The 19,571-nt window shown below is 34.6% G+C and overlaps 1 long non-coding RNA gene across 1 annotated transcript; it reads right to left on the reverse strand.

The window, feature by feature from the left end:
- Nucleotides 1-1,299: 1,299 nt before the first annotated feature.
- LOC126381210 (uncharacterized) lies at nucleotides 1,300-2,697 on the reverse strand. Its single transcript, XR_007568716.1, has 3 exons — nucleotides 2,504-2,697; nucleotides 2,205-2,430; nucleotides 1,300-1,943 (listed from the first exon to the last, which is right to left on the reverse strand). It is a non-coding gene; the product is annotated as an uncharacterized LOC126381210 (long non-coding RNA).
- Nucleotides 2,698-19,571: the final 16,874 nt, after the last annotated feature.

Consider the following 19,571-nt stretch of genomic DNA (forward strand, 5'->3'; position numbering starts at 1 on the left):
GGTAAAAATGATGTACGATCGAGGGTATGATGGAAACGTCATGTTGAGTATGGAAATTCTTCTCGACTGTCGAAAACTGCTCTGCATAAGAGAGAAACCCTACGGGCTGGCAAAACTATCGCACCTGAACCAATTGTTTTTTTCATGAATCCTATTTAAATCTTGCTCAAATTTTATTTGCCGTGAAAAAAAATCAAAATGGCCGAAAAATAAGATGGCTGCCTTACAAAGTATATTATATTTACTCAACCGTTAGAGGTAGGTGGGGCAGTTTCGAAACAAATACTTAATTTTGATCCCACGGTAAAAATATTTTTTATAATTATAGTTACCTAATGACCCCAGACACCTTATTTTATTTAAATTACACCTGTCATTTTTTAATCCGTAAAAAAGGAAAGGGACGGATGATTGACAACTGTTAACCAATATAAAATTTTGGTAGGAGTTTTTTTCTGCCTAAAATTGACTTATTTGTTTGATTGAAAAAGAACTAAGTATGTATTATAAAGTAAAATAAAATGTATTCTAAACATTTCATGCCTGTCGTCTACCCATCCCTTTCCTTTTCAGCTGATAAACTTAGAAGGCGAGTACTGGAAACAGCACCACTAACACACGTTACTTTTGCATGTATAGTAAGTACGTAATAGAAACATTTTATAAAAAAACCAATGAGGGGCTTATCAGACTACGTTCCCAAAATAAAATATAAATGGTGCTGTCAAATCACTGTCCAAAAATACAGGATGTTAGTGTCACTAACTTATTTAGTGACATCGTAACAAATACTGAGGAGGATGATTCAGACTATGATTCTGAGTTAACATCAGGTGGAATTTTGTCCCATTTTTTTTTTACATACCTATACATCCCACTGCTGGTCACAGACCTCCAATCATCCCTGCCATTATTCGTTACCACGTCATACAAGTATATTAGATGTTAGTGACATCATAAAAAATACTGAGGGGGGGAGGGGGTAGAGGGAGGTATTGTTATTTGGATTTGTAGGTATAGAATTATGTTGCTACCTACCTATATTGCTTCTCTTTTTTTGATCGGAATAATAATGGGTGGAAGATGTGTTGTGCCTGTGTGTAATTACAAGGGTTATCATTTATACCTACTTACTCAAAAACATGGTAAAACATACATAGGTCATTTAACTGTACATTTTTCGAAATAATTTGAAAAAGAAACAATTTGATTAAAAGAATAAAAGATATATTTTTAGAAATAAAGCTTTTTTATTATACATATTTAAAATTTATACATTTAAAATCAAATAGTTTAAATAAAACATTAACTTAACCAAGTAGTCTCAGCCTCTGTGGTCCAGTCGTTGATCGCTGGGGTCACGATCCAAAGCTTGAATCCTGGTGGGGCCTTATCACAAAAGTTACTTTGTAATCCCCAGTTAGTTAGGACACGGCTGGCTGATCACCCATGTCAACAAATAACACGATCCATGCTTCTGATGGCATGTTAAGCCATTGGTCCCGGTTACTACTTATTGATGTAAATACATGGTTGTTACAAAACCCATGTCAGGGGGACTTTGGTGGCTGAGTAATAACCTTGATACCAGGGTTTATGAGGTTGGTCATCCACCTCACAACCTATATGATAGAAGACCATATACCTACTTATGATTTTTTAACAGACTTGGTATGGAATAAACTTAACAATAACATTATACTATATTAAAATATACATACCTATTTTTTTTCTATTTAATGATATGATAATATGATAAAGTGATTTAAGCTTATAGTTTCACAAAATCTATGAACAAAATATTTCCAGCTAATACCTAGCTACTAACTAGATTAGGTACAATGCACCGGCACACTTAACACAACATTAAAGTTCTCTAGAGCTCATGCTTTTGAGGTGAGCTCATCCTGCAAACAACCCATACATGGGCATCCATCAGGCATCTGAAAGCAAATATGAATGTTCTTAAAATTTAATTGTAGTTTTGACGATCCTATGGAACCAATAAATACAAATTATGTGCTCCAAACACATACAATAATATATTTATATTGCACAATATACTTGATTGTAACAATATTATTTATTTAATATGTAGGGATTGAATTGAAACATTGCCAACATTAAACTGAAATTATAACAATTATGATTGATACAAGTTTTAAATGGCTCTTACACAATATAAATTCTTAATATTTTATTACCTGTCTCGGAGATATTTGTTTTTCAATATAATACCACTTAACACTTTTTTCCATAAGCCTATGGCCTGTGAGTTTGTCTTCTTGAGTGCCTGTCCAAAGATATTCCACAACTTATACAGACACAATAATTGTTTCCAACTCTCTGGACTGGAACATTCTTTAAGAGACTTGTTATTGTTGCTTGCATCTCTTAGTTAGTATGACAAAGTCGATCAGCATCTAACACCTATAAATAAATAACTTTATAATAACAGTATCATTTGATTATATGTTACTTACATTAGAATTTATCAACGCACATTATAGACAAACTTTTTATCATATCAGCTCTTTCCAAAATACATAATGGTTCTGGAAGTTTTTACAGTAGAATGCCGACGCAAAAACGGGGAAGTAGGGCTCGATTCGATGAACTTGTAAGCTACAAATTGTAACAAAATAGGAAATAAGTAGGAAAATATCAAAGAACTTGAGCAACGAGAAACGAGACCAAAAAAATGTAAATCATAAACTACGTTCATTTTTTTTTTGTTATTTCGTCCATAGAACAGGCAAAGGAAACATAACCCATACAGCCAAATATACTACGTTAAATTTGTTAAAAACAATAAACGTATTTTCATTTTTTTCAAATCGGTAGGCAATGGAATCCACAGGTTACGCTAAGGTATTATGCCTTAGCCTCATCTTCTATTATAATAGCGCGGGGGATTCTAATTTCCTGAGGCCATAAACTCAAATTATTAACCGGTTTTCTTTGCGCCATCGCCCATGGATACATAGTGCTATCTATATTTTTTTTGGGAAACGTAGCCTGGAATGTTCGCATAAACTTTCGAGTTATGAAGCGGCTTCTTGGCACGAAGCGAAAATATAGATAGTAGTACTTTGTTTATTGAATATTTATTTATACTTTATATTTATATTATTTTTCCGATATAATAACACTAAAGCGAATGTTTTTCGATTACTTCTTCACTTCGTATCAAATATTTAGATTATTTACTAACTTTCCCGCCAAAAAACCACGGAGAAATTAATGAAAATACTCAATCTTCGTTGCTTATTTAAAAACTTAAATGGTACTGAAGTGAAAAAAAGCAATTAGATTTTATATTGCTTATTTATTCATTCCATCGACATCTATGCGACCATCATCATCAGCCCATTAACGTCCCCACTGCTGGGGCACGGGCCTTCCCTATGGATGGATAGGGAGATCGGGCCTTAAACCATCACGCGGGCCCAGTGCGGATTGATGGTTATTAACGACTGCTAATGCAGCCGGGACCAACGTCTTAACGTGCCTTCCGAAGCACGGAGGAGCTCGAGATGAAAACTTTTTTTTTTTTGGTCACCCATCCTATGACCGACCTTTGCGAAAGTTGCTTAACTTCAACAATCGCAGACCGAGCGCGTTTACCGCTGCGCCACCGAGCTCCTCCTATGCGACCAAGTGAAGTAAATAAGTACCTCAATATTTTTCGATATTGGCTGTTTGAATCTGCTTTGCCAGAATTTCTTTGTTATTCTCATGGAAAAAAAAAAGTAAATTCAGTACCGAAACCGTTGGCGCGAAAAAGTGACAAGCGAAGCGTTTTTTCACTTGTATTTCAAGATTTCCAAAGGTAAGTCGATTTTGTTATTAATAATTTAACAATTATTTTTAAGTATATAGGTATATAATAAGGTAATAATCTTTAAAATCGTAAAAAAGTTAGCCATATAAACAATTATAATTGTAAGATCTTTAACTTTCTGTAGGTAATGATTTTCTCTTTTTCACATAATGAAAGTGAAAACATTAAAAGGTAAGTACCTACCTACTTAAAAGCTATAAGTAATTCTTATTTTATTGTCTATTAGATAAACACAAATAGTACAGAAGTGGTTTGTTTACAGATGAAGCGTTCAAGCGTTGAAATTCCATCGTGCTCTACAATGCTTCGCCGTCGCGTCGACGACGAGCAGCAGGGCCTCTACGACGAGACTGCTGCTACCTGCATCGGTGCCGGTAAGTACCTATTTAGATCTTAACGACCTTAATACCTAATGCACACATTTTTTTATGTTAAATCCATTTTACGAAACGTCGATTGATTTTATGATGATTATGTCTAAAATAGCCGCTTGACATCAGCAATGGAAAAAAACTTTACTTAACAGGCATTAGGTACCTACTTAAATTAGGTATATGAAGTAAGTTAGTTAACCTATGATAAATTTAGATGGACGACTATAGATGGATGGATGGATGGATGGATGGATGGACATAGATAATAATAAGATTTAATCATTTTTGAATTATAACAATCCAAGTGTGATTCTGGTTTGACAACAACCTATGTTGTAGCACAACAGTAACATCACTCATTAGATGACCTGTAATAAGTAGATTTGTAACAAATTATAATACACACAAAAGTTAACCTTTGACCATAGTATTATTACTTATTCTATGCTATAGCAGTTACTCTCTTAATATACTGTGTGAAAAGTTAAACCTTTCTCTAAAATCGTGAAAAAGCCAAATAAGTATGTCTGTTTTATGTGTAGAACAAGTAGCGTATTTTATCTAAAGTGACAAGTCACTACAGATGGTTAAATAGAACAATAACCAATGTTATAATAATATTATAAGATATTTTAACTATCTAACTAAGTATTATAGAAATAAGTGAAGTAATTAGGTAACAAAATTATTATAAAGTTACCTACTTAATTATATAACAGCTATTTATTACAAAATTATATCAAACAAGTTATTAAGTAAAAACCGACAGGGGGATTGTGTCCTCTAACATGATGGACTAATGTTATGCTATCGCCCATAACAAACATCATGACCCTTATCACCATAAGGTTCATCATATCCATCTTTGGACTTCGTATCAACAGTGGCTGCAAGTTGTCTTTGATTGTTTGTGGCTCTGCCCACCCCATTAGGGATTACGGGCGTGAGCTTATGTATGTATGTATGTATTAAGTATATAGAGATATCGAAGCTTTGAAGTATTTAGTTTATCTGAAAAAAAAAAAGTTTGAATGCTATAATAAGTAACATTTGTCTACAAGAAACTTTAAATTACTGTCAAAAAGTGTATGTAGGTTTGTCTATAGGTATTTTGAATATGGTTATATATCTTGATGACCATGTGGTGGGGACTGAAGGAAACTAATCTAATTCCATTTTTCACCAACTTCAAAAAAAAGGTTTTCAATTTGACCCATATGCATATGTAATGTGTGCCAAGTTCCATATATATGCATGTATGTTTGTCCATGCATTTCTTAGCAACTACAAATCGTATTGCAATAATGCTTGTTTATGGGATTAAGTATCGTCCAACATAGGAAAGAATGCAAGTTTCATCAAAATTGGTTCAGAAATTTTCAACTATGGTTGAAAAACAGTTAAAAATTAGGAACCTTGTGTTTAGACTATACTAATAGAGGCTTAGAGCTTAAGTAAGTATGAATAAATTAAAGAAAATTGGAAAACGGTCAAGGGTGTGTCGGACACTACATACATTAAACAAATTATAAGACATGTTATATTCCAGTGTTTTGTTAAAGAAAGTAATTTCAAAATTTAGATTCTAATGTGTTCAACTAAATATTATTTCTGACTTTGTATTTGACAGATTTTGAAGTCAGTCAGTAAAATATAATGTAGGCATATTATACTGTTATACTATATTATTGTGTATATATACCTAAAGTTAAGTCCACGGAAAAGGTTAGTAAAGGAAAATTCTGTGTATGTAAGTATGTATTATAGATACACGTCTAACGCATAAGTACGAGCGAGTCAGACCATTCTAACGTAGTATTATTCTTTATTTGATGCCTATAGCTTAAGTAATGTTGAACTCAATCGTCTTATATACTTGAATTTCGTCATCAGAATTTTCTTTTACTTACCTTTTCTGTGGACGGAACCTTAGGTGCGCGAGTCCCAATCGCACTTGCCTGGTTTTGTTTTTTATTTTTTAACAAATATACATACTTCACCTATATTAGTCTGAAATAATATCACACTACTTATGATGCACCACTATCTATATTTTATTACGTTTTACTGTTATTTTATATTAAATCTCCGAAATATTCCGTCAATAGAGTGCTGCATTGCATACATACATAATATCTCGCCTATTTTCCACTGGGGTAGGCAGAGAACAAACTGTATAATCCTTTATTTAAGTAAGGGTTACTTCAAAGTCAAATGCAGTGTAATAAATCGACATGTTTTCTAAATATTTTATAACGAGGGTTTGCGTTGCATTACATCAATTGAGTTCAATGTTTGTATACTGGTACGGCACACTCTCGGTGTCCATCCGAATATGAATGAGACTGGTCTTAAAGTCAGTTTATTAGGTACCTGAATTAAATAAGTATTTATGTTACAATGATGTAATTAATTGCTTAATATTTTATTAAAAATGTCAAAAAGTTACTTATGAAAACGTTGAGGAGTATGAGTGGGATAACTTTGAATGATAAAATAGTGTGATTGCTGTTTAGCAATAAGGCCGCCTATTGTACTTATGTTTTATTCGTATGTTTATGTCCTTTGTATATGTTGTTGTGCAATAAAGTAGAAAAGAATGCTTAGATAGTTTGGACAAGGGCAAGATTTATTATGAGGATGTAAGTGATAGAACCAGAAGAGGAAGGCCTAAGGTGGTACATAACTCGATTCATTCCAGGATGTTTAAAGAAAAGCCACGGTCAAGAGTACAGGTAACCGGCGAGCGTGCATGATAACTTTGATAAGAGCGGTAGAAGCGAAAGTGGAGTGTCAGGATCGTAGTAAGTGAAATTGCGTGGCCTATCCCAATGGAAAATAGGCGTAATCTTAAGTATGAATTTTTTCGAGACAGTTGCTTAGCCATTTTCTATATTGTAAAGTGGGCGCCTCATATTTTTTTCACATCAGCCACAGATACGATGACAATTTTGACGACTTAATTCATCGACCTTTGATGTTCAACCACAAAGTGTGCTCTATATGACTGTCGCGACTGAAATGATGCTCGGCGGCGGCTTTGTGCGGCACGAGCTGGCGGCATTGTGTGAAAGTGCTTAAACGAATACCATTTTAACTACTTATTAAATCAAGACAACAATTACAAATTACCTAGGTTTATCGATCCGATTGAAATGTTACCTATATGCTTAGTTTCTTATTATTTTTTTAATAATAGGTAGGTAACTTAATTCTCATATAATAATAATTGCAATCCCTGTAATTATATCGGTGAATTATTTTTTTATTAAAATATAGTTTGTTGGAGAATGATAATATTGATAATTGAATTGAGAGTACCTATGTAGGGTAAACCGCCTAAATATTAGCACCTTAAATAATTGGTATCGGCTAATCATCGGCACCGTAAGCTTAATTTTTTTGTTCACACTAAGGTTAAGGCCTTGGCCTATAGTGGTTTGTAAAAAAAATGCCTATTACCTAGAACCAGATTGGATCATATTTTTGTTTAGATAGCACGAAATATATCAAAATTTTTCTTATTTTTTTCCTAATAATGTCAGTAGGGGTATCAATAATATGTATTACCTTACCTTTTAAATATATTAATATCTAACATTTACTGATTTCTTAGGTCTAACACACCAAGGATCCGATATGTATGAAGGTAACAATTCGCAATGTACGGTTATCTCAGCATGCGCTTCAATTTATTCTATATTCCATAATCGAGCATCTTTCACTACTGTCGAAATTGATAAAATTTTAAAAATGGGGGATACACTTTACATGCAGTTAAAATATTTACTTCAGAGGGGTATCAGTTATTTTATGCCAGATGAATTACCCAATGAGCTTCGCGTCGGGGATAACGTCGTACATATAGTTAGCATGGAGGACAACTGGATTATTTCTAATACGTATCCTACGACTTCCGCGAATAAAGACATAGGTTTATTAACTTTAAAGAATATATTGGACAACAGAGTGTTTTTTAATACTAATGACTATACTGTCGATTCGCAATTCGCTTATAATGTAAACAATACAAATCACAACGACAGTACCGATAGCATATTGTTTACGGGTCAGGGTTATACTTTTAGTTTTTGGCGGTTTAATGGTGAATATTATTTCTTTAACAGCCATGCGGTTAACAGCAAAAACATTAATATAGGAAAGGGCAAGCCAGAGGACGGTCCTTACGTAGCACGTTTATTTAAATGTAATACAACCGAAGCCCTAGCAAAACTTTTGCTCGCGAATGAAATTTACGACGGATCCGAATACTCATTGACAAGATTAAGAGTACTAAATGACGACCTTATATGGCAAAATGAATCGCGGGTTAGTTCCGAAACGTCACAGTCCATTTTAGTAGATTTAATATCTTCACCATTACTGAATGTGAATCAAACTTTAGATTCAATTTTGATGAACTATCAGTCAACACTGGCCCCACTTAAAACCTCTGTGCAAAATTCAGATAATGACTCTGTAAATGATTTAAAATTGACAACTTTGAATCCAGTTGTTCTATTAGAAAGAATTGATAATAAAGTCGAAAATCAATGCGTTAAAAATAAAGGCGGCCGACCCAAAAAACAGAAACGCGGACCGAATCCGCGCAAAGTAAACGCACACCGCGAAGCTGTAAGGAAATACACAAAAAGAAACCCCGCTGTTCATCGCGAGGCCGTTCAACGTTATAACGAACGCAACCCAGACGTTCATCGCGAGGCTGTCCAACGTTATAACAAAAGCAATCCAGACGTTCATCGCGAGGCCATTCAACGTTATAACGAACGCAACCCAGACGTTCATCGCGAGGCCGTTCAACGTTATAATGAACGCAACCCAGATGTTCATCGCGCGGCCGTTCAACGTTATTACGAGCTCAACCCCGAAATTAACAAAAAAGCTGCACAAAGATATACAGAAAATAGTCGTAACATAGAAACACCGCTGAGATATTCAAAAAATTTAATAGGTGAGAAACAAGGGCATGAACTCAGCACTATTCGATTATATAATTTAAAAAATACGTCGCTTCTGTCTGAGCAAACATATAGATGTCCAAGATGTAATGCTCCATTGTTCGAAGAAGAGAAATCTCGTCGGCAATGGTGTTGTCATTCAGGAGACTATAACGTTCAGAATTTTCTCCCATTAAATGAAGAATTTTATACAAATCCAGCTTTTTTAAATAGACCACGCGCTTACAATAATATTTTTGCATTTTCGGCATTAGGTGTTTCCCACGGTTACCATCATCCAGAAGGTATATCTTTTCTAAAAATTCAAGGACGTATTTACCACCGTATCTTTGATTTGTCTTACAATGAAAGTCCTAATAATATTAATTTTTACATAAATGACAGTAGCGAAAGAGAGAGTTTAGCTGGTGAATTAAGTTTAGATAAAACGGTAGTTCGAATGATTACAGGGTTCATGCACACAGTTAATCCATACATAAAATGTTTTAAAAGGTTAAGTTTAGAGGTATCATCAGAAGCTTTCTTGAAGTTTGAAAAAACTACTCGTGCGACTCACGGTAACATCCTCGGAGATCAACCTATTGGTCAAGAAATTGCCGCAATTATTAGTACAGACCGCGAAGAATTTTCTCCACGCTGTATTGTAGTCAAAAAGATAGCAGACGGTAGGCCTCGAACAATAGATATAATGGATTCCTTATACGAGACTTTCCAGTATCCTCTCTTATATCCTCACGGAAATACTGGTTGGCATCCAGATATGAGAGATAATAAGGGCAATAAGCTTAATCAGGTTAAATATGTCCGTTGTTTACTTTTATCAGAATCGCGATTTAGCATATTTGGTCGTTTATCTGAAGAGTGGTTAGTCGATATGTTTTGTAGAGTTTTAGAAGAGCGCCTACGGTTTTTGAAAAATAGCCAAACAAAACAACAAAACAGGCTAAGAGTAGCTCCACTCCAAGAGTTAATTAATGACGAGTTTATTTTAGGAGAAGGTGGAGTAGAACCTGGTAAAATTTATTTACCTAGCTCATTCACAGGGGGTCCGCGGTACATGAAAAAGAAATACCTGGATGCTATAGCAATGGTAAACAGGTTAGGTCCACCATCATATTTTTTAACTTTAACTTGTAACCCCAACTGGCCTGAAATAAAAAATTCAACATTATCAGGTCGTTCAAAAGACCCCCTTACTTGTGCTCGAGTTTTCAACTTAAAACTCGGAGAGTTATTAAAAGATTTAAAATCGGGTAAATGGTTCGGAAAAATTGTTTATATAATGCATGTTATAGAGTTCCAAAAAAGAGGACTACCACATGCGCATATTGCTTTTAGAGTGGAAGGTGGTGGACCAGTAGAAAGTCCGGATATTGATAAGTTTGTTCGTGCTACCATACCCGATCCAACACAAACTTTATTATACAAAGTTGTCATGGATCACATGATACACGGTCCATGCGGCCCTCCTTACCGAACTAATTTGCCGTGTTGGAATAGTGAAAAAAAAAACTGTTTAAAATATTTTCCAAAAAAGGAAACACCAGTCACCTTCAGTGACGATAGAGGTTTTATACATTTACGTCGCAATAGTAAAAATCAGGCGATTATTAAATATCGCGGCAGAGACGTAATAGTTAATGATTTGTGGGTCGTTCCTTATAATCCTGCTCTTCTCCTAAAATATGATGCTCACATAAATTTAGAAGTGTCCACACAGCGTGCCATAATTAAGTATTTATTCAAATACATGACAAAAGGACCTGATGAAGCCCGTATTGCCGTTGTTGATGAAGAACATCGTGAGGATGAAATCGAACAATATGTCACTAAGCGATATATTAGTTCTAGCGAAGCAGCGTGGAGAGTTCTCGAATTTGATATTGTAGCTAGGAACCCTACGGTAAAAATGTTAACAGTACATTTGCCCGATCAAAATTCAGTATTTTTTAAGCCTGGCCACGCGAACGAGGCAGTTAATAATGCAGGTTCAGATCTTTTAGACTATTTCAGTAGGCCTTTAACTGAGGAGTTTGATCGGGTATCCTACTTAGACTTTTTCGAAACTTACAACATTCATGCGAAAGATCCATGTTTAAAGACAGTTCAGGCGGTGCAAATGCAGAACGGCAAATTTCTTACGCGGAGAATGCGGGGTGAGCTCGTCGCGCGTCTATTTTGGGTCGCGCCGAACAGAGGTGAACAGTTCTTTTTAAGACTTCTTTTAAGTGTTTACCCTTGTCGTAGTTTCGCGGATTTACTTCAAATTGGAGGTCCAAATTGCAAAACTTTTCAAGAAGCTGCCAAATTCGCAGGACTTGCGGACGACTCAGTCGAATATGAACGGGCTATGGAAGAAGCTTCCACTTTTTTAACCGGACCGCGACTTCGTAGCTTTTTTGTAACGCTGGCTGTTAATGGTGCCTCAGTGGCGTCACTGTGGAACACGTATAAACGTCAATTGGCCGAAGATTTCCTTTATAGGGTGCCAGATGACGAAGAAAACGCGTTTAACATGTGCCTCATCCAAATAGATAGAATGCTACGCAGACACGGAACTTCGTTAATAGAACAAGGTTTGCCGGAAGTAATTTATAGGTCAACGGAGTTAGATAGGGAACGCACTGAATATGATTTAGATAGTTTGAAATCATACGTAGAAGAGTGGTTGCCACAGTTATCTCCCGATCAACGTGCCGTATTCGATTACGTGGAAAAGCTTTGCGTTGATACTGTTTACCGAGAATCCAACAACTGTGCGATTTTTATCGATGGTCCGGCCGGCACCGGAAAAACGCTTTTATTGAAGGTCATAACTGCATATATCCGCGGTAACCTTAAAGGTATAGCTTTAACCTGTGCATCGTCTGCAATTGCTGCTCAAAATTACACAAACGGAATGACGGCTCATTCCTTGTTTAGATTTCCTTTACATCTATTAGATGATAGCGGATACTGGAACATCTCAAATGGTACTCAAAGAGCTGAATTGATTTATAATTCTAATCTCATTGTGTATGATGAAGCGCCGATGGCTCATAAATACCTTATAAATTTATTAAATAGATCATTGCAGGATTTGATGAGGTCAGACAAAATTTTTGGTTCTAAAATAATTATTTTTGCAGGAGATTTTCGTCAAATTCCTCCAGTAGTCCCAGAAGCTCGAACGAATTTTGATATATTAAACGCGTCACTAAAAACTTCAACTATTTGGAAACAATTGAAAAAATTTAGTTTGGTAACTTCACAGAGATGTAAGGATGACGCACAGTATGCAGATTTTCTTTTAAAACTGGGTTCAAATTTATTACCTACTCTTAGATTAGAAACAAATAATAATGATTTGCAATTAGTCCAACTTGAATCCATTGATTATGTTACTGAATTAGAAGATTTAATTGATTTTGTATTCCCAGAAGTTACCCTTACTGAGCCAGGCGTATGCTCCTTCAGAGCGATTCTATGCACCCGTAACGATGCAGTTAGAGAAATTAATGCCGTTATTTTAGACAAACTACCAGGAGAAGTATTACATTTTTATGCAATAGACAAAGTTTTAAGCGACAACGCTGATCAAGTATATTTTAGTCCCGAATTTTTACATACACTTCGACCACAAGGTGTTCCAGATTTCGACTTACAATTAAAATTAGAATGTGTTTGTGTAATTACGCGTAATCTTAGTTTCGCGGACGGCTTAGTAAATGGCACCAAAGTAATAGTTGTTGAAACATCTCCATATATTATTAAAGTTCGGAAACAAGGTGAACTAGGAGATTATTTGATCCCTCGAATTCTTTTTAAAGCGCCTATAGAACATAACAGCCCTTACGAGATGTGTCGCCGTCAATTTCCATTGCAGGTGTGTTATGCAATGACTATTCACAAGAGCCAGGGTCAAACGATTAGTCGCGTTGGGGTCGATCTTAGATCTGATATGTTTAGTCACGGTCAACTGTATGTAGCTTTAGGACGCGTTCGCGAAAGACGTGACATAAAAGTATTACTACCCAGGCACCGAATCGAAAATGACCAACCTTTTTCGAATAACGTTATCATATCAGAACTTTTAAGTTTAACGTAACTTTATTTAGGGTGGCACTTCTTGAAAAGACTGAACAGTTCATCTCTGTTATTAAGCTTATTGGGTTTTTTTTAGATCGGTTAAATCATGTGTTGAAATTATCGTATATTGCGAATTATTTATTATTATTTATATTCATTCTATCTTGTTTTTTTCTTCTTTTCGTATAATTAAACGATAGAACTGACTTTAACAAGCTTGCACTCGATTTGATGATGGTTACATTGAATTTCAAAGCTAGGTTTACCATTTTATTAGTCACAATCACTGAATTAAAATGTGTGTTAATCAATTGGCAATATGTGCATGCCCTTCCCAGCCGTTAACGCTGTGGAGGCTCATCTTTAGGGGACGAGAGAACGGGCGTGAAGTGAACTGGCAGGATGAACACTTGGCTGTGGGTGCAACCGGTGCATGAGAGTGAAGTGGAGCTGGCTGGAAGATGGAGGCAGGTATCACTCGATTGCTTTAGCTGAGTTCCACTCAGATCAAGTAAGCTGTCATATGGATGAATGTCGCAGGTTGGAATGATCCGGAGTAGAACTGTCGGTGTCGTTCCCATCGTCGTAGGCATTTTCGGTGGATTTTGTAGGTCGATCAACAATGGTTGCGTGAGTTTTAGCTGTCAAGCTGCTATGCCGTGCTAGCCGATTCTTGCGATCTGGGATACAAGGGATGGACGTATCCTGTGGAATGATCGTGTCAGCGAAGGTTTGAATGTCGCTTAGGACTGGAAAGGAGGGAGTACGGAAACTGTAATCAGTATTCAGGATCTCGCTGTACATGGACAATGTTTAGTTTAGGTGTATTAAAGTGGTAATTGTTCGAAGTTATTTGAAAAGAATTCTGTTTCAGTGTTTAAGCGCTAAAACTGTTTGTTTTTTGTAAGCAAACGTATGATTTACTGATGTTCATTTTTTACTTTATAACGCTAACGCTATACAAATGATTTTGTTACCAAATTTAAGTGCGTATATAAACAATAAATTAATACTAAAATATTTCGATGAAGACACCAATGATGTTTATTGATACATTTTTCTCCTAAGTGCTATTTTCTCAACTTAAAGCAATAAGTTATGCAGTAATTATACTTCTACGAGTATATTTAAACAAATCATCATTCAAAAGCATTTTACCCAATACCTAACTTACATTAAGTAAAATTAATCTTTGTCATTTTAGTCACTTATTTTTTTATCATTCACTAAGCAGTAAGCAAAATATATTTACTAAAATAATAAAAAAAATACGATATTCATGGTAAGTTGGATTAGCTATTTTATAACACAAACGACTTGATATTTTCATTCATTAATTCAGGAAAATAAATGTACAATGAAAAATAAGTTTTTATAACCGATTAAATTTGTGTAATGTGTAGTGTATACATTTTAATGTATTTAACATTTGCAAATTATATTGATTTGTAAAAAATATAAGTTCCATTAAAATTGTACTTAAGAATATTTTATACTAGCGTATATTAGTAACTTAAGTTAGAATTAAGTAAATAAACAAGAAAATATACGCCTTAAATAATAAATATAAGGAAGAAAGGAAACTACCCGGATGCCTGTTTACTCGTCATCAAGGAAAATTTAAGAAATAACATTACTACAAATGTCTGCTCGAAGAAATATTCAAAAACTTAAACAAATGCCAAGCTGGAAATCGATTAATGAGTACACATAAACGCTACATAGTAAAACTCGTGTGTCATGTAATGGAACGGACAGAATAAAGAATATGTGTTATGGTACGTTGAATCAGTACAGTAAAATATTATACATTAGCATTCAATGGTGTATGAATCGTCATCGTCATTGTGTCAGCAAAGACGCTTCATCAATTGCACAGATTTGTGGCTACAAATATATAAATGAAAAGTGTTATTTAGAACATTATTTATTGTGTTGTGGAATAAAATAGGTCAATAATTACCTGTATCCGGCAGTGACGAACAATTTCATTCATAAACATGGGTAAATATGACGACTGTCAGATGGGCTAAACATGAAAAAAGTCCTTAAACCAAATCCCATTGTTTCGCTATTGTGTTTGAAAATCTAAGCCGCAGGAGGATATTAAGTACGACCATGCTTTACCTTTAATGGTGTATGTAAAAATAATTAAGCCTATGAACAACAACAATGAATGTTCTATACCATTCTAAGCAAATTCAAAAACAAATTAGATCATGTTAATTTCTGGCCTCCCACAAGCGGGTCTCACCAGTATTGACAGAAGAATGATCACTCATCGATACAAAAACCATACATAAAGTAATTAATACATGTATACAGGCTAAATAAAGTGAAATTGCTAGAAAATACCTACTACTTGGAAAAACAATAATTGGAGAAGAAAGCACTACCTAACAACGTGAAACTTTGATATTCAAATTTTCAAATCAAATATGGCTAAAACAAAAAAAAAATACTTAAAAATTGAAAGGTAAAAGAAAACACCTTTAGTTAAAAAAATAGAAAGCGAGTCATATTTTATAAATTCTGGTAAAATTGTTTAGTTTTAAATGTTACCAAATACACCAAATGTTATTAGAAATGAAAGTAACTGCATATAGTTTAATTCATATGTGTACAGTCATAACCAACATACTACCTACGTTTATTTTTTTAAGTCTACATTCGTTATTTATTTATTTACTTATAATGACGCAAATAACAAACAACTATGCTTGTTATTAATTTGCATACACCTACAGTAAATCCAACTTACCATGAATATACAATAATAATATAATATACATAGTAAGTGCAGAATAAAAACTTAAAGATTATATGGTTTTATGTTTTCCAGTGGATCTGGTTAGAGCTATGTCACGCTAAATGGTGTTTTTTGTATTTCTTTTTACTATTCTTTCCAATAGAACACTGTTTCGCATGAGACGGTTCCTCAAAAAACATAATATCGTGTATGAGCTAAACAAAAATTTAGGGTTTTACATGGTTTTATGTTTTCCAGTGGATCTGGTTAGAGCTATGTCACGCTAAATGGTGTTTTTTGTATTTCTTTTTACTATTCTTTCCAATAGAACACTGTTTCGCATGAGACGGTTCCTCAAAAAACATAATATCGTGTATGAGCTAAACAAAAATTTAGGGTTTTACATGGTTTTATGTTTTCCAGTGGATCTGGTTAGAGCTATGTCACGCTAAATGGTGTTTTTTGTATTTCTTTTTACTATTCTTTCTAATAGAACACTGTTTCGCATGAGACGGTTCCTCAAAAAACATAATATCGTGTATGAGCTAATTACATGGTTTTATGTTTTCCAGTGGATCTGGTTAGAGCTATGTCACGCTAAATGGTGTTTTTTGTATTTCTTTTTACTATTCTTTCTAATAGAACACTGTTTCGCATGAGACGGTTCCTCAAAAAACATAATATCGTGTATGAGCTAAACAAAAACTTAGGTTTTATATGGTTTTATGTTTTCCAGTGGATCTGGTTAGAGCTATGTCACGCTAAATGGTGTTTTTTGTATTTCTTTTTACTATTCTTTCCAATAGAACACTGTTTCGCATAAGACGGTTCCTCAAAAAACATAATATCGTGTATGAGCTAAACAAAAATTTAGGGTTTTACATGGTTTTATGTTTTCCAGTGGATCTGGTTAGAGCTATGTCACGCTAAATGGTGTTTTTTGTATTTCTTTTTACTATTCTTTCCAATAGAACACTGTTTCGCATGAGACGGTTCCTCAAAAAACATAATATCGTGTATGAGCTAAACTAAAACTTAGGTTTTACATGGTTTTATGTTTTCCAGTGGATCTGGTTAGAGCTATGTCACGCTAAATGGTGTTTTTTGTATTTCTATTTACTATTCTTTCTAATAGAACACTGTTTCGCATGAGACGGTTCCTCAAAAAACATAATATCGTGTGAGCTAAACAAACATTAGGGTTTTACATGGTTTTATGTTTTCCAGTGGATCTGGTTAGAGCTATGTCACGCTAAATGGTGTTTTTTGTATTTGTTTTTACTATTCTTTCCAATAGAACACTGTTTCGCATGAGACGGTTCCTCAAAAAACAATATCGTGTATGAGCTAAACAAAAATTTAGGGTTTTACATGGTTTTATGTTTTCCAGTGGATCTGGTTAGAGCTATGTCACGCTAAATGGTGTTTTTTACATTCTTCTTACAATACTTTTCAATGGAACACTGTTTCGCATGAGACGGTTCCTCAAAAAACATAATATCGTGTATGAGCTAAACAAAAACTTAGGTTTTATATGGTTTTATGTTTTCCAGTGGATCTGGTTAGAGCTATGTCACGCTAAATGGTGTTTTTTGTATTTCTTTTTACTATTCTTTCCAATAGAACACTGTTTCGCATGAGACGGTTCCTCAAAAAACATAATATCGTGTATGAGCTAAACAAAAATTTAGGGTTTTACATGGTTTTATGTTTTCCAGTGGATCTGGTTAGAGCTATGTCACGCTAAATGGTGTTTTTTGTATTTCTTTTTACTATTCTTTCCAATAGAACACTGTTTCGCATGAGACGGTTCCTCAAAAAACATAATATCGTGTATGAGCTAAACTAAAACTTAGGTTTTACATGGTTTTATGTTTTCCAGTGGATCTGGTTAGAGCTATGTCACGCTAAATGGTGTTTTTTGTATTTCTATTTACTATTCTTTCTAATAGAACACTGTTTCGCATGAGACGGTTCCTCAAAAAACATAATATCGTGTGAGCTAAACAAACATTAGGGTTTTACATGGTTTTATGTTTTCCAGTGGATCTGGTTAGAGCTATGTCACGCTAAATGGTGTTTTTTGTATTTGTTTTTACTATTCTTTCCAATAGAACACTGTTTCGCATGAGACGGTTCCTCAAAAAACAATATCGTGTATGAGCTAAACAAAAATTTAGGGTTTTACATGGTTTTATGTTTTCCAGTGGATCTGGTTAGAGCTATGTCACGCTAAATGGTGTTTTTTACATTCTTCTTACAATACTTTTCAATGGAACACTGTTTCGCATGAGACGGTTCCTCAAAAAACATAATATCGTGTATGACCTAAACTAAAACTTAGGTTTTATATGGTTTTATGTTTTCCAGTGGATCTGGTTAGAGCTATGTCACGCTAAATGGTGTTTTTTGTATTTCTTTTTACTATTCTTTCCAATAGAACACTGTTTCGCATGAGACGGTTCCTCAAAAAACATAATATCGTGTATGAGCTAATTACATGGTTTTATGTTTTCCAGTGGATCTGGTTAGAGCTATGTCACGCTAAATGGTGTTTTTTGTATTTCTTTTTACTATTCTTTCTAATAGAACACTGTTTCGCATGAGACGGTTCCTCAAAAAACATAATATTGTGTATGAGCTAAACAAAATTTAGGGTTTTACATGGTTTTATGTTTTCCAGTGAATCTGGTTAGAGCTATGTCACGCTAAATGGTGTTTTTTGTATTTCTTTTTACTATTCTTTCCAATAGAACACTGTTTCGCATGAGACGGTTCCTCAAAAAACATACTTAAGTTGCCGCGGAGCGAGGGACTCTTTTTAAAAAGCAAAAATTGAATTTTGAATTTAAACTTTTAATGCGTACTTTACAGTGGTCAACTTAAGACTAAACTTATGAGCTAGTTCTATGATCTAAGAAAGCTATGAAAACAACAATACCTCCCGGTAGTTCGGGCTTATCTAAAGCTGAATGCGCAGGACGGATGTTGTTCGTCTGCGCCGGAGGTCTGGGAATGCGCTTCATACAATACTTAGAAAGCTTACGTCGGGACTCTTACAGTACCCGCGGTAGGTCCGGAATACATAACTCCTCCCTCCATAGGATTGGAATTATCGGAGGGGTGGTTTTCAGCCCTTTGATGATTCCGATCTGATAATATGAAATTCTTAAAACGTTTAAATGAATATATGAAAATACTTAAAATTATGATTACATAGAGAAGTAGAGTCCCTATACTAATGTTTCTTGCGTTCACTACACTTCCATATGTGCTCACTTCACTAACTAATTCACTTTCACTATTTTTCAGGACATGGGACAGGCTTTGCAGGGTCTGTAAATCTATTTCATCCAGGTTAAGTGGTTTCTTCGAGACGACTGGCTTTGACGTCGACAGTGATGGAAGATCAATTATTGGAAGTTTCTCATATAAAACGTTGCCCGCCTTCGATCGGTGTTGTTTCAGAGTTACATTTTGGATTGTTATTTCGCAGGCGTCTTCAATGGTAAGTATATAGGTTCCTTCAACATATGTTCTAGTGACATCCTCTCCAC

Source organism: Pectinophora gossypiella, unplaced genomic scaffold (assembly GCF_024362695.1).
Source record: "Pectinophora gossypiella unplaced genomic scaffold, ilPecGoss1.1 Pgos_40, whole genome shotgun sequence".
NCBI classification, from domain to species: Eukaryota; Metazoa; Arthropoda; class Insecta; order Lepidoptera; family Gelechiidae; genus Pectinophora; species Pectinophora gossypiella.